The sequence below is a fragment of the Moschus berezovskii genome, chromosome 15 (assembly GCF_049115385.1).
Source record: "Moschus berezovskii isolate FMDL1 chromosome 15, NW_MosBer_1.0, whole genome shotgun sequence".
Lineage (NCBI taxonomy): Eukaryota > Metazoa > Chordata > Mammalia > Artiodactyla > Moschidae > Moschus > Moschus berezovskii.
This window is the reverse complement of record NC_142474.1, coordinates 2394950-2421447: the sequence shown is the minus strand read 5'-3', so window position 1 is coordinate 2421447 and position 26498 is coordinate 2394950.

Here is a 26498-nt window from a genome sequence, read left to right as displayed (position 1 = left end):
GAAATGGCTGCCCACTCCAGTACTCTTGCCAGGATAATCCCATGGACAGAGGAGCCTGGCAGGCTGCAGTCCATGGGGTTGAAAAGAGTCGGACACGACTGAAGTGACTGAGCAAGGTACTATCTATTTTAAATATACAACGATGGATTTCACCACATGTGCAAGTTTTCTAAGGCTGAAACTCAGTCCCCAAGGCATAATCAATCGAGGGTAAAATTCTGTAGGAAACTCAAAAATATTTCAGGAATCTTAAATAATCTATTTACAAATAGGGTAAAATATGCTTCCAATCCATGGGACCAGCACATGTGGTAAACAATTCCCTGAAGAAGCAGAAAGAAAAAAAATTTCACCCTGCCGCTCCTCTCTGTGTACTTTGCCCTATGTGTGTGCTTGACTTAAAAGCTCCTCCTCGCCAGTTCTGAGAAGCAATTTGTTATTTTCCTCTAAACCCCTCAGTTGTGGCAAAACTTCCTTCCCAGTTGAATCAATCTGCTTCAAGAATGTGTTTGCGTGATACTTAATCCCTTACTGGGAGCCCAGATAGGGTTTCTTGCCAGAACTAGAAATGGCCTCTTTTACAAATTCCCCTTCCTAAGCAAGCCATGATAACCCACATTTGGGGCCAGTAACACCCTATCAGTATATCTTTAAACAAGAGAAAAAGGCTCCACCTTGTATCGTAAATTACAGCAACATCGTCTCTGGCCACAGGGGTGCCCTTCACAGGAGCAGAAACGGCCTGTCTCGGATCTCAGGATATAGCAGGAACGTTCCAGTGCAGCAGCGGATACCTGTCAGGTCAGTGGCATGTGGACAGACTGGCTCTCGGGGAGCCTCAGTGGTGTTTGCCAGTTTCAGTGGCATAAATACTCCCACCGTGGTGATATCATCAGAGGCAGAGTTGAGAAGATCCTTACAGATCAACTCCCCAGAGCCAGCCCACGGGTCTCCAGGACAACACACTCTCAAAGTCGCCTTCGACTCAAGACATAAGAACCCACATCTCTTGAAACAGCACCATCCCACTCTTCCCCAGAGAAAGTTAAAAATGAGGTTTTGCTACAAAACTACTATCTCCGACACCAAATCCCAGGGGCTCTGCTAATTTTTTCCGAGGAACAGAATTCACTTAAATTATTCCAAAGTTAATATTAAACCTCAACCTCTGTTCTGATCCAAAGGATAAGCATCCTGAGAAATCAAATATTTTTTTGCATTAAAAAAAAATAAGCATCTCGTTAGTGCCTCCCTGCTGTGGAATTAATCCCATTTAAAAATAATTGTCATATGTACTTTAGGACTTGGAGTTATTTTAACAAAATGTTCCTGTCATGTTGATGTCATTCTAATGACATGTTATTGGTATTTTTGTTCTCAAAATGTGAATGTTTCCCAGGAAACTGACCAGTGGGAAGGAAGCGGGGTGGGGAAGTGAGAGTGTGTCAGAAATTGCAAGTTAACACTTCTGCTTAGCTCTTCTGGTTGAAGTCCTAGGGTAACTAAAATTTTCTAGGAAAGAAGGGCTTTCAGATTTCCTTGCCTTGACAAAAAAAAAAAAAAAAATCCTTCTTTGGGATCCTTTAACCTTCTTTAGCATCCTGGGCAAGTCTCTGTATAACATTTATGTAGCATTTTCCACACAGAATTGGTGTTATTGATTTTCTCTTCTTATTCAGTTAGGCCAGGCTCTTCATCAAATAGCCAGTTTTTTCTTTTTTTTTTTTAAATCTCTGTGACTCTCTCCTGTGCCCAGGAAACACTAGATTTGTTTGTGGAATGAGTGTTGTGGACTATTTTCAAAATGAAAAGATACTATCAAGATGCCAGGGCAGTTGTCTTTTTCATGAATTCACCCTCCACAATTGAGCCCGCTTTAAGCCCCCTCCCATCTGGGATTTATTTAGCAACCAACTCTATTGAAAGCTGCATAAGAGGTGGTGGTTTCTACAAATGGCTTAAGCAAATAATGAGGTGCTCCATGTGGGTGAAGGTGGTAGGTTAATAGTGTGGGCAGGGAGCCAGGAGCGTGGGGCTGAATCACAGCCTTGTCACTCCCCACCGAGAAAGGCCCTGCATGCTTCGGAACGCTGGCTTGCTGGTCTGTAAGCTGGGCTCGTATCTAATGGTTCTGTACTACAAGGCCTCAGTGAGATGACGAGTTAGATCGAGCAGGCTGACTGGGCCAGAGTACGCCTCGTTCAGTAAATGTTCCCGCCCCCTCCCTGCTCCCGACACCTACCTCCGACACCTACCCTTTTCTTCTCCCAGCTATTAAAAAAAAATTGTGGTAAAATATATGTGACATAAAACTTACCATTTTAGCCATTTCAAGTGTTTAGTTTGGTGGCACTAAGTAATTCACATTGTTGGGCCACCGTAGTCATCATCCGTCCGCCAAACCTTTCATCATCCCAGAGTGGTGGGCCGGGTGAGCCTCGGGGGACCGAAGTCGGGCCCAAACCGGGGCGCGCTCGCCGCCCCCACCTCCCCGGGCCCCTGCCCCTTCAGCCGCCCAGCCTGCAAGGTCGCCTCGTGCACGCGATGACGTTCCGGAGCCCCCGGCGTGCTCCGTGCCCCCAGCCGTCTGCAGTGCTGTCTGCGCCCTTCAGGGTTTGTGGCCCCGGCCCTTCTCGTCCAACGCCCACGAGAGCCTCTCTGCAGGACGCGCCGAGCACACGGCCCGCGCAGAGCCTCAGCCTCTCCCGAGGCCCCTGGCGGCTTTCCGTGTGGCTGACCCGCGGACCCGGGCGGTCTGTTGACTGTTAGCTGTTGTTGAGGAAGAAAGTTCAGAAATCAAGTCAGGCCTGTGAAACTTTTGCAGAAGTTGATTCACTTTATGGTTACTGAATCCAGTGAGAAGTGGAGCTCGTGTTTGATCTGTCTTTACGTTATTGGTTCATCTCTCTAGTACTTAGCTCCTACTGCATTTTAAGTGTCTGTCTGTGACAGACAGCTAGTGACAAAAAAAACAGCTCAGCTTTTTTTTTTGCATTTTAATGAATTAATTCACTTAATTGAAGTATGGTTGATTTGCAATGCTGTGTCAATCTCTGCTCTACAGCCAAGCAACTCAGTTTTACACACATACACACTGTTTTTTAAAATCTTCTTTTCCATTCAGGTTTATCCCAGGAGCTTGGATAGAGTTCCCTTGCACCTCAGCTAGTCTAACTCTGAGTCTTTTCTGCACCGTGCTAATGACTTTCCACCTAGGCTTCCTTCCGCTTTTCTAGCCACAGGTGGGAACAGGGTTACACACAACAAACAAAAAACCTTCCGTAGACTGAACTCTTCTAGAGTCCAGGACCTCAGGTAAGGGTTTCAAAGCTTGAGGTAGGTAAAGTTATTCCCATTTAATGGATGAGGATTACGAGCCTGAGGGAGACTAAGTAACTCGTCTAATTTACAAAACAGACTCCTGTGAGTAGGCTCTGAAGCAGGAGACGGAAACCCAAGTTTCAGCATCTGTGAGGGAGGGAAGGGCTGGGAGTTTGGGGTTAGCACACCTAGACTATTACATACAGGGTGGAAAAGCAACAAGGTCCCACTGTACAGCAGAGTGAGGAACCCATTTAATATCCTGTGCTAAACCAGAATGGAAAGAACATATAAACACAGGAATGTGGGACTTCCCCCGTGATGTCGTAACAATCCGCCTGCCAATGCAGGGGACAGAAGTTCAATCCCTGGCCTGGGAAGATTCCACAACCCGCCAAGCAACTGAACCTGTGAGCTACAACTACCGAGACGGCACTCGAGAGCCTGCGGGCCCGACCACCGGGCCTGTGCCCGACGACTGAAGCCTGTCCGCAACACGGGAGCCCCGCGCCGCCACAGGTAACCCCTGCCCGCGGCAACGAAGATAGCCGCCACTCGCCGCAACTAGAGGAAAGCTCCGCACACGGCACCGAAGACCAGCGCGGCCGAAAGGAAATAAAATTATAGAGAAAACCAGAACGGCTATACGTGTGTAACTGAGGCCGTTTGCTGTACAGCAGAGATTGGCACAAGCTTGTAAATCAACTATACTTCAATTTAGAAAGTGTTGGAAAGATACATTAATACGATAATCACATATTTTATTTTGGGGGGATATTATTTAACCTTTTAAATACGATATTTACTAAAAAAAAAAAAACAAACCCACAATACTTGCCATGACACATAAACTACAAAATGGTGCTGAATCTCCTAACCCTGTTTCAAGTGACCCTAGTTCTTGCTTAAGAGAAAAACCTATATTACAAATTTCTCCCGTGTATTTCCAGAGTTATTCTGTGAATATGCAAGCTTTTTCTGTGCTGTGTGCTGTATTTTTGTGTTTCTATTTCACAGTGTATTTTGGAGATTGCATCGTATCAGTGAAGTAAGCACTTCCTCATTTTTTTGTTGCAGCATAGTATTCCATTTTGACTCATGTAACCTCCCTCCCATGGATGAGAATTTAAATCATTTCTGCCCCTTTGCTCTGACAAACAGTGCTGCAATAAGCAGCCTTGTCCACTATTCGGTGTGGCGGGGAGTAGATCCGAAGAATAGCTTCCAGGAGTTATGCGCACATTTTAGAGAAAAGGAACAGGGAAGCTCCGCCGGACACTCCCATTCAACACGTGAGAGGGGTGGCAGCTACTCTCAAGCTCCGGCATTTTTGGGGGGAGGACTACTTCAAGAAGAGGCTTCATTCTGCAGGACAACAGAGGCAAGAGGTCAGGCTCCAAAAAGCTAATCTGGCAATAACGGTCTCCCGCGACCAGAGAGACAGGCAATTGTACCAACGCGGTTTCCGTAGTTGAGAAGTGACTTGAAAGTGATTGGGGTTGGTAGCCATCTGCCTGACTACCCTTACTCTTTTACGTGTATGGTCGTTACTGGGTCATCTTCTCTTAAGAGCCAACACTTCATTCCTCCCAGGCTTCAGGAGAGTGCAACAGCCAGTATACCTCCCGCTCACTTGAGGGGCTTTCGCAGAAGCTTGGGCCTTTCTTTCTCTTAAAGCTCTCACGTTCGTCTACAGGCTGGTCTGGCCTTGAAGAAAGATGTCTCCTTGCCTTTGCCTCTGTTCACCAAGAGAAGAAGAGAGCTTGTTCTGCTTGATAGTTTTAAAAAATGTTCTTTAAGACATTTTGATGGCTTGTGAAATCCATTTTTCATTTTACTTGGAAAGAAAGACTTTATTTCATCAGCTCACAAGATTTTTTATACCAGTCCTAGCTTGGAGTAATTGTCTATGCTATTCACAAGTCTATTCTTCAAAGCCCAGAGCAAGGACTCTGCCACCAGTAGATATATTGATAATTAGTAATGATAATGAAACTAGAATACCTGCCTTTGACTGTGTGGATCACAACAAACTGTGGAAACTTCCGGAAGAGATGGGACTACCAGACCACCTGACCTGCCTCTTGAGAAACCTGTATGCAGGTCAGGAAACAACAGTTAGAACTGGACATGGAACAACAGACTGGTTCCAAATAGGAAAAGGAGTATGTCAAGTCTGTATATTGTCATCCTGCTTATGTAACTTATATGCAGAGTACATCATGAGGAACGCTGGGCTGGATGAAGCACAAGCTGGAATCAAGATTGCCGGGAGAAATATCAATAACCTCAGATATGCAGATGACACCACCCTTTTGGCAGAAAGTGAAGAGGAACTGAAGAGCCTCTTGATGAAAGTGAAAGAGGAGAGTGAAAAAGTTGGCTTAAACCTCAGCATTCAGAAAACTAAGTTCATGGCATCTGGTCCCATCACTTCATGGGAAATAGATGGGGAAACAGTGGAAACAGTAACAGACTTTATTTTTGGGTTCCAAAATCACTGCAGCCATGAAATTAAAAGACGCTTACTCCTTGGAAGGAAAGTCATGACCAACCTAGACAGCATATTAAAAAGCAGAGACATTACTTAGCCAACAAAGGTCCATCTAGTCAAGGCTATGGTTTTTTCAGTGGTCATGTATGGATGTGAGAGCTGGACCATAAAGAAGGCTGAGTGTGGAAGAATTGATGCTTTTGAACTGTGGTGTTGGAGAAGATTCTTGAGAGTCCCTTGGACTGCAAGGAGATCCAACCATTCCATCCTAAAGGAAATCAGTCCTGAATATTCATTGGAAGGACTTATTCTGAAGCTGAAACTCCAATATTTTGGCCACCTGATGGAAGAACTGGCTCATCTGAGAAGACCCTGATGCTGGGAAAGATTGAGGGCAGGAGGAGAAGGGGACGACAGAGGATGAGATGGTTGGATGGCATCACCAACTTGATGGATATGGGTTTGGGTAGACTCTGGGAGTTGGTGATGGACAGGGAGGCCTGGCGTGCTGCAGTTCATGGGGTCGCAAAGAGTTGGACATGACTGAGCGACTGAACTGAACTGAACTGCACTGATCGTGTCTTGAGAATTTATTGCTCTATCGTTTCATTCTGCAATCCTTCCCCCCCCCTCCAATGTTTATTTACTTTTGGCTGCATCGGGTTTTGGTTGCGGCGTGCAGGATCTTCATTGCAACATGCTGGCCTCTCTCTGGTTGGCTGCAGGGGCTCCCAAGCACAGGAGCTCAGTCACTGTGGCACATGGGCTTGTCTTGCAGAGCGCGGGCTCTAGAGCATGGGCTTCGTTGCCGTATGACATGTGGGATCTTGGTTCCCCGACCTGGGATCAAACCTGTGTCCCCTACGTTGGAAGGCAGATTCTTAACCACTAGACCACTAGGGAACTCTCTCATTCTACAATCCTGTGAAATTAAACTCCTGCTATGTATATGTTGCAGAGAAAAAAACTGAGGCCTGATTCAACAGGGGGTTAAATTATGCTTAAGCCCCCACAGCTAGTAAATAGTAGAGAATCTGGATGTGGGTCAAAAACAAATGCTGTGGAATATACGATAGCTCTGATCCTCTGCCAGGGGTGATGCTGCCTCCTGCGTGATTAGACAATGTCTGCTGACATCCTTGGTTGTCACGAGGGGTGGAGGGGGATCCGGTGCTGGCAGCCGGTGTGTAGAAGGCAGGGATGCTGCTAACGGTGTTCAGTGCACAGGTCAACCCCACAACAGAGACTTTGCCAGCCCCAAATGTCAGAAGTGCCATGTTTGAGAAATTGTGTGATACACAAGCAAGTCATTCAAACCAAAGCATTTCAGACTGGTATTCATATCCTCTATTTTTCTGGGAGCCATAAATTCAAATTAAATACAGTGTGATCAACATGATATGAATAGAATCGACTTGAATGGTACGAATTTACAATAATGTGACATAAAATATTAAAAATACCTGATCACAAATTTGATATATTGTGCATTTCCTCTCAAACTAAAAACTGGTCAAGAAACACAATTTCAGAGCTATCACGGTGCGGGTATATGGCATAGCCACATGACAGTGCCAGTGAGCTGGCAAACAGAAATGTTTTGATCTGTGAGTTATTCGGGTGCAAATCGATTCCAAACATACGTTTGCCCTGTATCGAGGACTGAAAGAGTGGTGTGCAGACTTCTATGTGCCTACAGGTACATAAATATTTTTGATTTGTCTCAACCTATAGAGATTTGCTCTAAAATATCATTTCACCAATACTCAAGGGCTTGCGCATAATTCTCGGAAATTATTCCTCAGATAATTTGCACTTATCAAACTTGTAATTATTTCAACAAATAGGAAGTTGCCTTTGAATGAGACTGTTTCCAGAGCGTACAAAGCTGGGTGATTTTAGATTGTTCCCATGTCTCGGTCCCCAGCAATGTCTGTGAGCATCTGGAGGCAGAAAGTGTTTGCTCTTTAGTGCCCATGATTGCCTTTGTCATGAGAGATGCTGGAGGACATCGGATCGCCCAGCCCTCCAGCAGATGCCCGCGGAGATGCCTGTGCATCTCAGAAGCTCCTTGACTGTTCTTTGTTCATGGGCACTGTGGCAGGAATGATGACTCAGAAGCCGCAATGGTGGCCGCTTACTGGCTCACCTGTCACTTCTCAGCTCAGCACAGGAGTCACTAGGAGGTACAGTGTGTTTCTCCGAAAATAAAAAGGGAGGTTGTAAAGCAGGGGTTGGCAAACTTTTTCTCTGAAGGGCCAGCTATTCACTGTTTTAGGCTTTGTGGGCCAGATGGTCTCCATTGCAATGACTAAACTCTGCCCTGGTGGTGTGAAAGCAGCCATCGTAGACAATAGACAAGTGAGCGTGGCTGTCTGCCAATAAAGCTTTATTTACAACAGCAGGCAGGGGGCCTTGTTTGTCAACTCCTGGAGGAGGAAATGACAACCCACTCCAGTATTCTTGCCTGGGAAATCCCATCGACAGAGGAACCTGGTGGGCTACAGTCTATGGGATTGCAAAGAGTCGGACACGACTGAAGTGACTCAGTACAGAGTAAAGCGTTAAGTATTTAAAGACACAGATATGAACAGATAGGTATAAAGAGATACTTGAAGTGTAACTGAGATTGCTAACTTCCCCTCCACCACCCATTCCTCTCTCTGCTTTAAGATCAGACCTTCATACTGTTGAGGCCCCAAGGTCTCCTGTTTAGTATATCTATATCCCAGTCTCTCTTGCTGAAAGGAGTCATTCTTAAAGTGAGAGCAGAAAATATATATGAAGCATCTGGGAATGCTCTGTAAAGAGGACTCATCTAACTAGCAGAAGCTATTTTGCATTTGACCTTTCTCTCTTCTCATGCCTGGAACATGGGAATGATGGTTGGAGCTAATGTGGCCATTTTGTGATTAAGAGGGTAAATCAAGAACATGTCAGAAACCTTAGCCTCTACATCTATAAGCCAATGAAGCAAAGCCTGCAGCAGCTGACCTCTGAACCTGTTATATGAAAGAAACAACCTTTATATATACTAGGACTGGAAGAGGTCAGTCTTCATTCCAATCCCAAAGAAAGGCAATGCCAAAGAATGCTCAAACTACCGCACAATTGCACTCATCTCACACGCTAGTAAAGTCATGCTCAAAATTCTCCAAGCCAGGCTTCAGCAGTATGTAAACCGTGAACTCCCAGATGTTCAAGCAGGTTTTAGAAAAGGCAGAGGCACCAGAGATCAAATTGCCAACATCCGCTGGATCATGGAGAAAGCAAGAGAGTTTCAGAAAAACATCTATTTCTGCTTCATTGACTATGCCAAAGCCTTTGACTGTGTGGATCACAATAAACTGTGGAACATTCTGAAAGAGATGGGAATCCCAGACCACCTGACCTGCCTCTTGAGAAACCTGTATGCAGGTCAGGAAGCAACAGTTAGAACCGGTCATGGAACAACAGACTGGTTCCAAATAGGAAAAGGAGTGCGTCAAGGTTGTATATTGTCACCTTGCTTATTTAACTTATATGCAGAGTACATCATGAGGAACGCTGGGCTGGAAGAAGCACAAGCTGGAATCAAGATTGCTGGGAGAAATATAAATAACCTCAGATATGCAGATGACACTACCCTTATGGCAGAAAGTGAAGAGGAACTCAAAAGCCTCTTGATGAAAGTGAAAGAGGAGAGTGAAAAGGTTGGCTTGAAGCTCAACATTCAGAAAACAAAGATCATGGCATCTGGTCCCATCACTTCATGGGAAATAGATGGAAAAACAGTGGAAACAGTGTCAGACTTTGTTTTTTTGGGCTCCAAAATCACTGCAGATGCTGATTGCAGCCATGAAATTAAAAGACGCTTGCTCCTTGGAAGGAAAGTTATGACCAACCTTGATAGTATATTAAAAAGCAGAGACATTACTTTGCCAACCAAGGTCCGTCTAGTCAAGGCAATGGTTTTTCCCGTGGTCATGTATGGATGTGAGAGTTGGACTGTGAAGAAAGCTGATCGCCGAAGAATCGATGCTTTTGAACTGTGGTGTTGGAGAAGACTCTTGAGAGTCCCTTATACTGCAAGGAGATCCAACCAGTCCATTCTAAAGGAGATCAATCCTGGATGTTCATTGGAGGGACTGATGCTAAAGCTGAAACTCCAATACTTTGGCCACCTCATGAGACGAGTTGACTCACTGGAAAAGACTCTGATGCTGGGAAAGGTTGGGGGCGGGAGGAGAAGGGGACGACGGAGAAGATGGCATCACCGACTCTGTGGACATGAGTTTGAGTGTACTCCGGGAGTTGGTGATGGACAGGGAGGCCTGGCGTGCTGTGATTCATGGGGTCGCGGAGAGTCGGACACGACTGAGCGACTGAACTGAACTGAACTGAACTGAAACCGATGTTGAAACCGAATCTCTGTTTCCTGCATAACTAAAATTCTGATACATGTTGATAACAGACATATAGTGCAGCTTACAAATACTAGATGTGACACCACGAATTATGACTATTTTCACCATGAAGAGGCAGTATTTCTGATTCAAGACCTTGTCCATCCAGATCTGATGGCCAGTCGTGAGTCTAATACTGACCTTAGATAATTACTTTCTCCATACTTCAGTTTTCTCCCCTTCAAAATTGGGATAAAAATATTACACGGCTTAACGGTATTGTTGAAAGACTTCAATACGACAACGGATGTATAAAGTAACTGGCAGATGCTAAATACTCAAAAATATTTATTATTAATGCTATTACTGTTACTCTTATTATCTGTTGATCTGGTGAATGTTCACTTCTTTGAAACAAGGATGTATATGAGAATAGCTGGTGATGACTTTTTCCCACCCTCACGTTTCAGGTGTCCCCTTTATTACTAGAACAATACATGGAAATCCACCCACCATCTTGGGGTTTTTAATAGTTATTATATGTCTGACAGAGTGCTAGGTGTGGGGTTCTCAAGATGAGTAAGATAGCTCCTATGTTCTGTGGGCAGTGGCAACCTGGGCGACAATGAGATGTAATTATCAGGCGGATGATGGAAACATGAATGGAGTTCAGCGGGAGAGACAAAGAAGGTGTTCAGTTCTACACTGCTGAACGGAAATGGATGAAAATTAGAGGAACTGGGCGTGAAATATGAGTAATGAAGAGGCGGAGTTGATGCGATGTATTAATAACTAAGGATAATAATAAGAAAAATGTAAGCCTCAAAGAAAGTACGTGACACGGTTTTCGTTCTCTCCTCCCTCTGCCCTCCAGCCGCGCTCCGCGCCCCTTTCTCCTGTGAACAGACTTCCCTGCTCTCGGGTTTCTGCCGGGTGCAGCCAATGGGAGGCGGCTGCGGAAGAGCGGGGCGGAGGAAACTGAGGCTGGGGGCGGCTCTTTCCGAATTTCCTCTCGGCTGCTGGTCGGCGGCCTCCGCGCGCTGAGGGCCGCGCCCCTAGCGGGGGGCTTGCCCCAGGTGTGGGCACCCGCAGCCCGCCTCCGCCTCTCCCGGGTTCGGGCAGCGTCGGCTCGACGTCCACACGACTGGCCTCCGGGTGCCCCCATCTCGGGTGCTTTTCTCTAAACCCTGCTCGCATCTTTGAAATCCTCCCTTTGTGCAACTCTATTTCAGGGTGGCAACTGTTTCCAGCCGGGATCCTGACAAACTCGGTTGCCAACAAGGGTGAGATCTGAGGGATTCGGGCCAAGTGTGATGCAATACGGAGGGCTGGTGACTGCGGAAAACAGGAGATGTTAAAGTGGCAGTTGCTCCTCGGCTCTGCTGCTTGTGCCATTGAACTGATTCCAGTTTCCTCAGATCTGATTTATCAATGGAAGCCGAAAAGACACATTTTACACGTTGCTTTTTTGTTCTTTGTTTTTGGCTGAGCGGTGCAGCACACAGGATCTTAGTTCCCCAAGCAAGGATTGAACTCACGTCCCCTGCATTGGGAGAGCGGAGTCCTAACTTCTGGACAGCCAAGGAAGCCCCAAAATACACATTTTAAAAGAAGAAATGTTCATATTTACAAAACTGCTCTGTGGGCCAAAGAAAAAATATGTTTAAATTTGACCTGTGGCTGCTACTGCTATAAACCAACAGCTCTGGGCATCAGGGAGATTGCACCACACTAGTACTAATGATTGTCACCTCATGCCAACACAGCACACATTATTTTGTTCAATCCTTTCAACAATACCAACTTGAGGGAGGTTCTGTTTTCCTCCGTGTATGGAGGAGGGTGTGTTTGTGTGTGTGTGTGTGTGTGTGTGTACATGTGCTCCGTCACTCAGTCATGTCTGACTCTTACGACCCCGTAGACTGTAGCCCACCAGGCTCCTCTGTCCGTGGGATTATCCAGAGAAGAATATTGGAGTGGGTTGCCATGCCCTCCTCCAGGGGATCTTCCCAAACCAGACATCAAACCTGCGTCTCTTGTGTCTCCTGCACTGGCAGGCAGGTTCTTTACCACTAGGGCCACTGGGAAGCCCCACTGGCTAATAGATGATTTCCGGAGAGGTCTACAGGCTTAAGAAGAGGTGGCAAGAATACACAGAAGAACTGTACAAAAAAGACCTGCACGACCAAGATAATCACGATGGCGTGATCACCCACCTGGAGCCAGACATCTTGGAATGTGAAGTCAAGTGGGCCTTAGAAAGCATCACTACGAACAAAGCTAGTGGAGGTGATGGAATTCCAATTGAGCTATTTCAAATCCTGAAAGATGATGCTGTGAAAGTGCTGCACTCAATATGCCAACAAATTTGGAAAACTCAGAAGTGGCCACAGGACTGGAAAAGGTCAGTCTTCATTCCAATCCCAAAGAAAAGCAATGCCAAAGAATGCTCAAACTACCGCACAATTGTACTCATTTCACACGCTAGTAAAGTTATGCTCAAATTCTCCAAGCCAGGCTTCAGCAATATGTGAACCATGAACTTCCAGATGTTCAAGCAGGTTTTAGAAAAGGCAGAGGCACCAGAGATCAAATTGCCAACATCCTCTGGATCATGGAGAAAGCAAGAGAGTTCCAGAAAAACATATTTCTGCTTCATTGACTATGCCAAAGCCTTTGACTGTGTGGATCACAATAAACTGTGGAAAATTCTGAAAGAGATGGGAATCCCAGACCACCTGACCTGCCTCTTGAGAAACCTGTATGCAGGTCAGGAAGCAACAGTTAGAACTGGACATGGAACAACAGACTGGTTCCAAATAGGAAAAGGAGTGCGTCAAGGCTGTATATTGTCACCTGCTTATTTAACTTATATGCAGAGTACATCATGAGAAACGCTGGGCTGGAAGAAGCACAAGCTGGAATCAAGATTGCCGGGAGAAATATCAATAACCTCAGATATGCAGATGACACCACCCTTATGGCAGAAAGTGAAGAGGAACTCAAAAGCCTCTTGATGAAAGTGAAAGAGGAGAGTGAAAAGGTTGGCTTGAAGCTCAACATTCAGAAAACAAAGATCATGGCATCTGGTCCCATCACTTCATGGGAAATAGATGGGGAAACAGTGGAAGCAGTGTCAGACTTTATTTTTTTGGGCTCCAAAATCACTGCAGATGCTGATTGCAGCCGTGAAATTAACTTCCTTCCTTGGAAGGAAAGTTATGACCAGCCTAGATAGCATATTAAAAAGCAGAGACATTACTTTGCCAACCAAGGTCCGTCTAGTCAAGGCTATGGTTTTTCCCATGGTCATGTATGGATGTAAGAGTTGGACTGTGAAGAAAGCTGATCGCCGAAGAATTGATGCTTTTGAACTGTGGTGCTGAGAAGACTCTTGAGAGTCCCTTGGACTGCAAGGAGATCCAACCAGTCCATTCTAAAGGAGATCAATCCTGTGTGTTCATTGGAAGGACTGATGCTAAAGCTAAACTCCAATACTTTGGCCACCTGATGCGACAAGTTGACTCACTGGAAAAGACTCTGATGCTGGGAGGGATTGGGGGTGGAAGGAGACGGGGACGACAGAGAATGAGATGGTTGGATGGCATCACCGACTCGATGGGGGTGAGTGTGAGTGAACTCTGGGAGTTGGTGATGGACAGGGAGGCGTGCTGTGATTCATGCGGTTGCAAAGAGTTGGACACGACTGAGCAACTGAACTGAACTGTACTGAACTGAATGGGCTTCCCTGGTGGCTCACACAGTAAAGAATCTGCCTGCAATGCAAGAAACCTCGGCTCTCTCCGTGGGTTGGGAAGATCCTTTGGAGAAGGGACTGGCTGCCCACTCCAGTATTCTTGCCTGGAGAATTCCATGGACAAGAACCTGACAGGCTATATTCCAGAGAGAGGTCTAGGAAATGTTTGAAATTATAGGCACTTTTAAAATACACACATGTACGTTTTTCTGAGGAGCTATACTGTAGCTTTCATGAGTAACTCGGAGAACCACAAAAAATGCAGCCCATCTGTCAGGGTGTTGCTCGGAAAATTAAAAAAAAAAAAAAGCCAGACCCAGTAAAATGGCTATAATAAAAAAAAAATGGAAATAACAAGTGTTGGTGAGGATGTGGAAAAATTTGAAAGGAACCCTTATATGTTGCTAGCGGGAATGTAAAATGGTGCAACTACTTTGAAATACAGTTTGGAAACTTTTCAAAAATTTAATAAAGAGTTACCATGTGACCCACCCATCCCACTCCTAGATATATACCCGAGAGAACTGAAAACACACATCCACCCAAACACCTGTGCTCAAATGTTCCTAACAGCACTGTGCATAGAGGCAGGAGGTAGAAACAAGCCAAACGTCCGTCAGCTGAGGGGCGGACAAATAAAGCGTGGACCACGCACATAGCGGAGTGCTATTTGGAAACAGAGAAGAATCGAGGTCGATGACGCTACGTACAGGAGAACCTTGCCCACAGATGCTGGGGGCTGTCCTGGTGGCTCGGTGCTAAAGAAGCCGCCTGCCAGTGCGGGGGACACAGGGCTGATCCATGATCCGGGACGAGCCCACGTGCCTCGGAGGAGCTAAGCCGGCACACCACAGCTGTTGAGTCTGTGCTCCGGGGCTGGGAGCTGCAACAAGAGAACGAAAGTCACTCGGTCGTGTCCAACTCTTTGCGACCCCATGGACTATACAGTCCACAGAATTCTCCAGGCCAGAATGCTGGTGTGCGTAGCTGTTCCCTTCTCCAGGGGAATCTCTCCAACCCAGGCATCGAACCAGGTCTTCCATACCGCAGGCGGATTCTTTACCAGCTGAGCCAACCAGGGAAGCCCAAAAATACTGGAGTCGGTAGACAGTGTAGCCCACCAGGCTTCTCTGTCCATGGGATTTCCCAGGCAAGATTGCTGGAGTGGGCAGCCTAGCCCTACTCCAGCTGATCTTCCCGACCCAGGAATCAAACCAGGGTCTGCAGCGTCCCAGGCAGATTCTTTACCAGCGGAGCCACCAAGGAAGCAACAAGAGAAGCCACAGGGATAAGAAGCCCACACACCACAATGAAGAGTAGCCCCGCTCACTGCAACGAAACCCATGCAGCACTGAAAACCCAGGGCAGCCACAACCCCAGAAAACTTTACGCTGGACCGCTCTGGTGGTCCAGTGGTTAAGAATCTGCCTGTCAATGCAGGGGACACGGGTTCGATCCCCGGTCCGGGAAGATCCCACCTGCTGTGAAGCAAATAAGCCCCTGTGCCACAGGTACTGAAGACCCCACACCCTAGAGCCTTTGAAAAGAAAACATGCCAAGTACAAAAAGCCGGTCACAAAGGACCACCTGTTGTATAATTCTTTTTATAAGAAATGTCTAGAAAAGAGGGAAATCAATAAAAACATGACATATTTATGAACTGAAGGTTAGAAAACTCTGTGTCCCTCATCCACTAACTCAGCTGTCCATGCACCAGCACAGCGTTGGACACCCACAGAGCAGCTGTACTCTGCTGAGACATGAGGATAAAAAGGTAGAGTCCAGCTCATTCCTTCCAGGAGCTGATAGCTTTGTGGGGGAGAAGACTTTAAACAAACAGACGAACGAGAAGCTGCAGCTGGGACAAGCGTAACAAGTGAGAAGTGGGTGGCTGTATGAAAGCATCGGTAACCTGAAGACTCTGGCTTGGTCCCGGGGAAGGGGCATTCACGGAAGGTGTCTCAGAGTCCACACCTGGAGGCGAGACAGGAGTGGGGGCTGGAGAGGGGGGACGAGAGCGCTCTCATCAGGGACAGCAGAGCATTGAGTGTCTCGGTGTGGCGAAGAGGCCTGGGCCGTGGGGAGAAGGCCTGTGTGATGGAACCAAAGGTAAGCCAGAGTGGTGAGAGAGAAGCTGGAAGACGGAGGCAGGCGCCGTGCCAGGGCGGGGCTCTCAGGGTCTCAGGTTATTGGTTAAAACGTGTCCCTTCAAAGAGATACATTGAGGAATTCTGGGAGGTCCGTGGGTCAAGATGTCACCTTCCAACGCAGGGGGTGTGGTTCGATCCCTGGTCCGGGAGCTGAGATCCCACGTGCCTCAGGACCAGAAAACCCAAAAAACATGAAACAGAAGCACTATTTTAACAAACTCAATAAAGACTTTAAAAATGGTCCACATAAGAAAGTCCTAAAAACAAGATTATTGATGTCCTGGGTGCGTTCAGTCACTCAGTTGTGTGTGACTCTCTGCGACCCCGTGGACTGCAGCCTGCTAGGCTCCTCTGTGGGATTTTACAGGCGAGAAACACTGCAGTGGTTGCCATATCCTTCTCCAGGGGATATGTGAGACCCAATGGACTGCAGCACGCCAGGCCTCCCTGTCCATCACCAACTCCTGGAGTCCACCCAAACCCATGTCCATTGAGTCGATGATGCCATCCAACCATCTCATCCTCTGTCGTCCCCTTCTCTTCCTGCCTTCAATCTTTCCCAGCTTAAGAGTCTTTTCCAGTGAGTCAACTCCTCGCATGAGGTGGCCAAAGTATTGGAGTTTCAGCTTCAGCATCAGTCCTTCCAATGAACACCCAGGACTGATCTCCCTTAGGACGTACTGGCTGGAGCTCCTTACAGGCCAAGGGGCTCTCAGGAGTCTCGTCCAGCACCACGGTTCTTTGGCGCTCAGCCTTCTTCATGGTCTTCACCACTAGTGCCACAGCATCTCAGAATATGACTGTGTTTGGAACCAGGGCTGTTGCAGGTGTGATTAGTTACGACAAGGTCGTCCTGGAGCAGGCGGAGGGGCACCTAAGGCAGACGCAGAGGGCAGACCGTGCGATGACGCAGGCGGAGACTGGCGGGATGTGGCTGAGGGCCCGGGGTCTGCCAGGAGGGCAGGGAGAGGCGAGGAGGGCCTCTGCACAGCGTTCAGAGCGGCCCTGCCCTGCCAGCCCTGTGCTTTGGACTTCTAGGCTCCAGAACTCTGTGGCAATAACTTTCTGTTGTTCAAAGCTGCCTAGTTTCTTATACTTTGTTACAGCATTTGCAAGAAATAGGTCATTCTAGCGAATAGAATTTGGGGCTTCTGTCCCAAGAGTGTGGAAGACTTCCATGGCAAAAATTGAAGCCAGGTGGGGAGGGGAGTGGTCTGGCCACAGTGGGAAGATGAGGAGAAGGGGGCAAGAGTGCACGCAGTGAGACTAGTTAGGTGGCTGAGGGGGACTAGTTAGCAGCCTAAGGGAGACTAGTGGAGAGTGTGGTTGCCCAGGAGAGAGACGACAGTAGTTTGGAACAGGGATTGAGGCTTCGAGAGGAAGCTGCAAGCATGGACCTGGGTCCCTCCTGTGTGCGAGACACAGTGGCGTGTCAGCGAGAGGTGGATTCAAGCCTTCTGGCTGCTCAGTTGGAGGAGAGTGGCGCCAATCACCGAGCTCCGGGGAAGACAGACTCCACAGGGTCTGAGGGCCGACGGAGATCTAATACAATGAAACACGCATGCCCAATAAAGCCCTTTTTCTTTACATATGCAGGATTGGAATATATACACCCTGCAATGCCTTTTATCTTCACTGAATAAAGTTTCTGGGTGTCTGTTATATAAATCAGCACAGGGAAGTTGACCTCTTTCTCACGAATGACTGCCTGATAATCCATTGTAAGGATGCAGCTTAATAATTAAGTGTAAATATTTATTTACTTACTTGGCTGTGCCATGCTTTGGTTGTGGCATGGGGGATCTAATTCCCTGTCCAGGGATCGAACCTGGGCCGCCAACACTGGGAGCACAGAACCTCAGCCACCAGACCATCAGGGAAATCCTGGCTTAATGTATTGAACCAATCTCCTATCAATGCATTCAGGTGGTCTTCAGATTTTAGATTGTTTAATGGCAGGATTTTCACATTTTCAAAAAACTTGACCCCCTAAAAGAAATATTTTTACACTGACAGCCAGCATGCACATATATCACCAGAGCAGACACACATATGTACACAGCACGTATGTATTTATCAGAATTTTGTAAATGGTACTTACCCTTCCCATGTGCTGTGTGCTCCGTTCCATGAGGAAAGTGCTCGTTGCGACCTGCTGCCGGCTCTCACTGCCTACAGGTAGGTCACAGCCTTCAGTTTGAAGAACACCTTCTGCGCATATTTATTAAAGGAAAAGCAAAAATGCTTATGAGTTATTTAAGCCTTACAAAGGGGGCTGGGAGCGATCGTGCATCCCGTTTTTCAGATCTCAACAGTGAGGCAGAGAGGCTGGACACAGTGTCCGCATCACCAGCGTGTGCGGCGCCGCACTTCAGGCCCCAGCCGCCTGACAGCAGTTCATTTTCTTAACCATCAGCTCACAGCGCTTCCTCCAGCCTTAGGACTTGACACGAGACAAGCCAAGTATTCAGACATGCTCGGTTCTGAATAGCTTAATTCAGGGTTTTACTCTGTCTCATTTGGGGTACGTCTATTCCTTTACAAGACAGTCAAACAGCACAAGGTTAGTGAACACTGCTATTCACACACCTTGATGACTACAGAAACTGGTCAAAAAGTCCCCTAATTTATGAATCTCCTCCAGCAACTCAGCATCAGCAAGACACACCCAGAGTCCCGAACCCCCAAACCCTCAAATGATCAGTGACGACCCCTAGCACCCCTGAACTGTAGTAAGATTACAGAAGCACTTCTGATTCAGACCGAGTGTGGCGCTTCTCTATTAATTTATTGATTTCCCCCCAAAGTTATCAAGTTCTAAAGCCTCATTATTGGTGTAATAGCGGAGACATTTGGAGAATCATAAGCCCCTTTAGCTAATGCATGGCATATGTCGGAGGGATTCGGCTAATTCACATATCTGTCCGCACTATTAATAGAGAAGGTTACATGCCAATTATCTAGGCTTCAATCAGCCCGTGTGGATACAATAGAGGCAGTGTTCACACACTTGAAGCGCCACATTCCTTCTCCAGCAGAAGCAGCTGGGCCAGATAAAGACCGCTGGGGGTTGGATATTTAGGAATCTCCTGCGCAGAACGCTGGGACGGGGACCAGTTTGCCACATCCACGGCAGGTATCTTTAAGCCGGTTTCCTTTGAAAGATGGCTCGGGGTTTGCACTTCGTCGGTCTTTAAACGTTTCCTGTTCAGGCTTGTCGGGCGGGTGGGTGGAGGTGCCGAGGACAGAGACAAAGACACAAATAGCTTAACCGACAGAGGAGAGAACAAGAGGAGGGGGGTGGACTCCTGTAAAACACCCCCACGCTGCTCGTGCCCAGCGTTAGCGCCGAGTAGGCTGAGGCATTTCCCCTGCAGATTTCAGCCTTGCGTGTGCAGAAGAGACGTGTGTGTGTGTGCAGGCACATGTCTATACATTTCACCTCCAGCTTTTCCTTTTTTTCATTTTCGTTTTTTCCCCCTCTGCTCCGGAAACTGGACTAGAAGTGCTGTAGTCTCATCAGAAAACGCTGCTTCCGGTGGCATTTTCAACCCGGAATCAGAAGCGAACGTGTCTGGAATCCCTGGAGAAAGCCCCGGGCCTCCCGGAGCCGCCGGCGACTCTCCGCCGATGCTGAGGGCGCGGGCGAGGGGAGGCAGACCCCGGCCCCGCAGCCGCGCGCCCGGCCCTGCCCTCCGCCTGCCGCTCCCGGATCCCGGTGCAGAGACCGCGCGGCTCCCCGCCTGCCGCAGGCACACAGCCCGGCGCGGGCGCGGCCGCCGACCGTCCGCGCCAGGCCCTGCCTCCCAGGCGGTGTCTCCTCCGCTGACATTACCCAAATACTGCGGCAGACTGCGATCCCTTAAAAAAAAAATCACCAACGGCTAATAGACACCAGGCAGATACCATACGCCAGCCGTGGTTTTGTGTGCTATTTCAGCCCAGCGTGTATTTTTTCCCACCCTCCCAGATGAAAATACAGTAATTAACTCCATGCAGTGGGGGGATGGGGGAGGGAATTTTTTTTTTTCCTTCCTAGACTTGAAAAGAAATTCTGGCAGATAATTTGGCTGAACATGAAAAGGGAGAGGCTGCTTACAGCCGTCCAAATAAAGTGCTAGGTTGGTGAAGCTCCACAGGCTGAGCTGGTTATTTCACGGTGTGAAAAGCAGACATTTATCTGTTCCCATGGAGATGTGTTTTCTACTAGTCAGTCAGGCACTGAGGACAATGGCCGGTAGATTTTTCTTTTCTCCATCTTGAGAGATAGTCCTGCTTTAACGTTTCACCTCCATTTAAAGGAATCTAAATGGAGTCTCAGAAATACCTGCAAGCATAGCCATTATCATTTCAAGAGATCCAAATTAACACGAAATTTCAGCTGCCTAACAAGAAGACTGGGGTGTGACCACTCCTCCAATTTCACATCCTTATTTGTATTTCTCTCCTTATTTGTATAAATTTGGCTTCTCTACGTGACCCCTCCCTCCCAAATAAAATAATAAGGTCATGACTTACATGTTGAAAATTTCCAAACAACTGTTGGGAAGCAAGAAGGGACCTTTCAAACAGAACATCATAGAAGCAAGAAAAAGCTGGCCCAGAAAAGAGAAAAAAACAAAAACCCTAAAGTGCTGGAAGTTGGATAAGTTGTAAACTTGCCTGAAAAGTGTTCATGCAGAAATGATTAGGGCTGCTATTTGACCTTCCGTGTTTGTTATCAGCCCCCAGAAAACAGATCATGTCTGTTTGCAAAATATGTTTATTTTGGTAGGTGAAATGCCGTGTAAGCGCCTGGAAACTGGGACCCACATAGAGACTTTTAAAACTCTTCTTTCAAGTGTGCCTTTCCCCACTCCATCTTCGCACACGCCTAATGCAGAAGAAAGTGTAGGAGGTCTTCCTGGAGCTGACTGAGAGGGGAGAGCGTGCTTCCAAGGGATCGCCCCCAAGGCCAACTCTCAAGTATGACTCCAGCAGCAGCCCCTTTACGGGATGGCAGTGTCACAGAAAACAGCAGTTAACCAGTCAGGATTTTATCATGAAGTCACTTCTTTCTTGTTAATGGAGTCATTCAAGTGCCGCTCAACAGCGAAAGGCAGGAAAGGGATACAAGAAGGCCTCCTGTGCACAAGCCTGGGCTTCTCTGGGCTCTGCGTCTCCAGCTCCCTGAGCGCAGAGGCTCCTGGGCCTCCAGGTGGGCCCTGGGGCAAAGACCCCAACGAGGCCCCCTAGGAAAGCCACGTGGGGCGGTCCTGGCAAGTAGCGCCCAGGGGAAGGGGAGAAACTCCAGTCACTGATAATGGACAACATCCCTTTGCTAAGGAGGTGGAAAGCATGAGGGTTCGTGGGAGTTTGGTTTCCCCGGGAAGACAGGGCCCACATTTCTTCTGTATTGTGGGTATTTGACTATTTCCTTCTCTTTTTTTCTCATGTTAGTTTTTTTTTTTTTTAAAAAATAGAAGCAATATGTCATCTCTCTCAAAGATTCAAGCAGTATAAATTTCAGGTAAAAGACTTGAAGTGCCTCATTCCCTGTGCTCTCACCCTAGCTCATGATCTCAATCGTGATAGCTAACAGCAGCTTCTAGTACAGCCTTCCATACGTTTCACAAACATGCACGTGTGTGTGAGTGTGCATGTGTGTGCACATGGACACATGTTCTTTGTTTTAAATACACCACTGGAATCATATTTATAGACACTACTATACAACTTGGTTTTGCTTTTTTAACTTATCTGTCAGCCTTTTTCTAAGTCTACATGATTTTTTTTTTTTAATTAGCTATTCGTTTTTGAGAAAAATGAGGTTATAAGTGCTCCTAGGATGGGGGTGGAGAGGATTCAAATCAAAGGGCTTGTGGGGAAGGTTGGGCCTCGTCCCTCCCCCGCAGACAATCGCTGTGAGGTTTTTGTGTGTCAGGAACCCTCGCAGCATAGAATAGCATACACATTTATCAGACACTCACACTGCTCAGTCCTCACCCCATATCTCTCGCCTTCCATTTTTTACTTAGATCTCTTGGAGAGTGGTCCATGTTAGAAAACAATGACATTTTATTTAATTATTATTAAACTTTTATTGGGGTGCACTTGCTCTGCAGTGTTGCTGCTTTACTGTTCAGCCGAGTGAGTCAGCTGCAGGCACCCATCCATCCGTCTTTTTGGGTTTCTGTCCCATCTATGTCGCCCCAGGGCACTGAGCAGAGATCCCGGTGCTGTCCGGTAGGCTCTCATTATTATCCGTTTTATACAGAGGGTCACTGGTGTACATAGGAAAATGGACATTCTAAGTGTGGCATGGTGCCTCTTTGAGAGGCTGTGGCTAAATGTCCTTCCCGTGTCCCTCTGGATGGGCCATGGGCGGCTCTCAGTCACCCTCTGGTCTCCTGGCCACTCTGCTTCTCTACGCAAACACACTCACCTACTGAAAGCGGTTCGTTTCCTCCACACCCGTCCTCCAATTGCCTTCATCCGAAGAACTGAATGAATTAACTTTTAAAAGACGTTTAAAGCAGAGTATTATTAACCCATTAAAAATCCATTATTTTTTAATGCACCCTTCCCTGTAATTTTTAATCTTTCCTCCAACTTGAGCGTGAGAGGCTCAGGAAAAAGAAAAAAAAAGTCATGTTTCTCCCCCACCCCTGCCACTACCAATCCAGAAGGCGGCCAAGCCAGGCTCATGCTTACACATCGTGTATAGATGCATGCTTCATATTGGGTAATTCCTCCTGTTTATTCCTTTTATCTTGGGCTCAGCGGAAGATCGCAGCTCACTCTTATAACTCAGGTGCAGCTCCCTGCTCTTTTTTTTTTTTTTGGTTCAAGAGTGAAGGCAACAGGGATTTAGAACAAAGTGTGTCCTTGGAAAGAAGTGGGTGGGGTTTTACGTCGTAAAATTGGCAGGTTGGTGAGGGACGCCCCCCTCTCGGGGGAGGAGTCGGCTTTCATTATCCAGTCAGAAACCTGGTGAAATCATGGATACGACTGAAGCTTTTCGTTCATCTAGTGAGGTCTTTTTGTTCTTTGTCTTTGCGGTGTGTACTGCAAATTTCTGTGACGCCTGGGAAGGAGGAAATTTGAGTTAAAGGGCTGGGCAGCTCCACATGACTCGTAACAAGCCAGCTAATTGAAAAATTTAATTCAGGAAGAGATGCAAGGAGGCCAGAGCAAAGAGGAACCGGGCCTGTCGATGTTCAGAGCAGGAAAGCCGAAGAAGTTGTCATCCTTGAGTTAAAAAATTATGTGGGGCTTGGAAAATATATCACCTGCTGTATTCGTCATTGAAAGTCACAGTTTTGTTTGCTGTTTATCTTGAGGCTTGGGGAGCTCGCCTGCTGGTTAGTGGAAAAAGAGGCGAGTTTCTAGGGAAAAAATGCTAGTAATAAGAAAGGGAGGATTAGAAGCCCCAGAAAGAACGGGAGGTGTGAATAATATGTGGGCATTTGGCAATCAGGACAAAAGAATGAGAGACAAAGCCCAGCCTGAGGCCGGAAATCCTAAAAACTTAAACGGGAAATCCGGACATAAGAAAAGCATCCCAAAGGAAAAAAAAGCCAAAAATCCCCAGAGATCCTTTTCCTCTGTGATGATGTTGGTTCCTGGAGTAAATAAAGCTTGGTTTTGCTCGTGTGAGCAGCTCTGCAGTCAGAGGCACCAGCTTCATGATATGCCTTCAAGGGCTCAACAGGCCAGCTCCAGCTTTTGGACAAAATGGGTAAACTTGCGGAACAGAGTTTTCCTCCAAAAAAGAGTCTAGATTTGAGGGCAGGAGGAATGTTTGGTGGGGGGAGATTTACCCCTCTCCCCAAAGAGGCTGATCTGTTTGGGTCACCTACCCACCTCTGTCCTTTTTTTTTTTTCCTCCTCGGACTTACCTTGAATGGAATTGCCTAAAGACAGAAAAGGCATTTTTAGCCAGAAGCTGAGTTAGGACCAAGCTAAACTCGCTGGACAAGGGGACTCTCTTCCAGACACCTTCTAAATGCATGCCTTGGGCAGACTGTTATCTGGACCATAAGAAGAGAGGACGCAGCAGCAGAGAGGCAGCAGTTACAGAAGCCGTACGTGGAATAATTTATACCTGGATCCACTTTGTCCTCGGAACCCGTAAGTGGTGCCGTTATGTCTGTTTGGTGGATAAATGGAGACTAAGGGCCAGACTATCTCCAGGAGATGGTGAAGGGAAGCCTAGTGTGCTGCCGCCCAGGGGTCACAGAGAGTCAGACACCACTGAGCGACTGAACAACAGCCCGATCACAGCTAGAAAATGGTAGAGACGAAATGGAATTCCAGCTCAGCGGTTGCAGATTACAGCCTGATGGACAAATCCAGCTCAAGATCTATTTTTATAAATAAAGTTTTATTGGAACACAGCCACGGTCACTTGGTTATGTATTGTCTGTGACTGTTTTTGAGCTACAATGGCAGAGACACTATGGCTTGCAAAGTCTACAATATTTATTATTAACACTTATTCCTTTACAGAAAAAATTTGCAGATCTTTGCTCTACATCACCTAAGCCCATGCTCTTAAACCCATATATTTGCTTCTGCTCCATAAATGCCTCTTTTTTTTTAATGTGCTGCTTAACAGAAAAAATGATTATGAAACATCAGAAATAATAATAATTGGAGAAAAAAGAAAGAAAATTAAAAAAAATATATTGGAAAACTTAATCTGTTAGGATCCAAGGAAGATGTAAAATAAATGAAAACAAACTTTTCTTTTTCCCTTTTTTTAATCTCAATATTTGAAAGCACTTTTATCATAAATTTAGAACAAACTAAAAACCTTCATTGCTTTATCAACTTTATCAAAACTGCATACAAATACTTTTCTAAAAAGCCAAACTTCTAGAGTAATTTCCAAAAAAAAAAAGAAAAAAACAAAATACTATTTTCCATGAGACTTAAAAATTCTTGTTTTTGTATGTTATTTTCAAAACTACAAGAAAAATAAGTTGTTGAAGTGAGAAGCTACCAGATTTGAATCTGATGTTTATCCCATGATAGTTATATACAAACTCTCATCATTTGGAGTTTTGTTTATAAATGTGAAAATTCTGTAACCAAAGAAGAATGAAAAGCAAGGACAGTTGGAGTTTCTTACCCAACAGTTATTTTTTTCTATTACTGCCTACTAACGGAAGCTGGAGATCTTGGAAACCGATCTGTGTTACCATGTGACTGAGTGTTTCGATGTTGTAACAGTGGCTTAGTTGTTCATAGGTCTCCAGGATCGATGAGTGTAACTGTACACCCAGGTTTTAAAAAAATGTCAATGAACAACATTAATAATAGTATTTTCCGGACCCTGTGGGCTGTCAGTCCTTTCTCTAGGGTGAGTGGGCTTCAGTAGTTGTGGCTCATGGGCTTAGCTGCCCTGTGGCGTATGGGATCTTCCAGGACCAGAGATCAAACTGGTGTCCACTGTATTGCAAGGTGGATTCTTAGCCAGTGGACCACCAGGGAAGTCCAGGCTGTCAGCTCTGAATACACGGCGCGAAGTCCTCCTGATAGCTCTACAAGGAAGCCCTTGCTGTTTTCATTTATTAGAGAAGAACAGTGCAGTGCCTCAGCTAGCATGTGACTGAATCACCCCCAAAGCCTGACCTCACACTCCATCATCTTTTTGAGTGTCTGCCTTCTCGCTCAGCCAGTTTTTACCTACTTGAGTACCTACCATCTATCAGGCACACACGTGGTTCTGGGGATTCAGCAGTGAACAAAACAGGGAGCTCAGTCAACAAGGTAAAGAGCAGGATGTTTTTAGCTGCCAAGGAGGGCTGGGGAGGGGATCCAGGAGGACAGACAGGATGGAGAGGTCAGGCTGGGTGTGGCGATCAGAGGTGGGGGGCTGAAGAGGCAGAGGCCACGGGTGAAGATCCAGACTCTGGAGGAGAGCTGCGAGCGGAGCCGAGGGCAGAGGCAGGCCCCTCGAGACGGGAAGGTCTCTGTGCTGAGGCGTCCTGTTGGTCTCCTGCTCTCACCGTGCGGCCATCACAGAGACCGGCCCACGCTTGACGGGCTTGGGCGCCGCTCTCCAGGTGCAGGGTTATCCGACGGCTTGTCCTCAGATCTAAGAGGATCCTCTGACTTCCCACTGCTGAACCTCCTTCACCTTGTAGGACAGGGAAACGAGGCATTCCTCACTTATTTGTAACTGGAAACAATCGTAATAGCTACCAGTTACTGAGTACATGCCATGTATCCAATGCATCATCCTAACTGCTTGACTATATTATCTCATTTAATCTGCAAAGCAACCCAGTGGATTTCTGTAGTCTCAAAACAAGAGGATATGACAGGGAGAGTGTTCAGGGAATTACTTTCTAGAATCTACTTGTTTATACTTACATGGACTTCTTCCTAAACTTGTCTGGGAA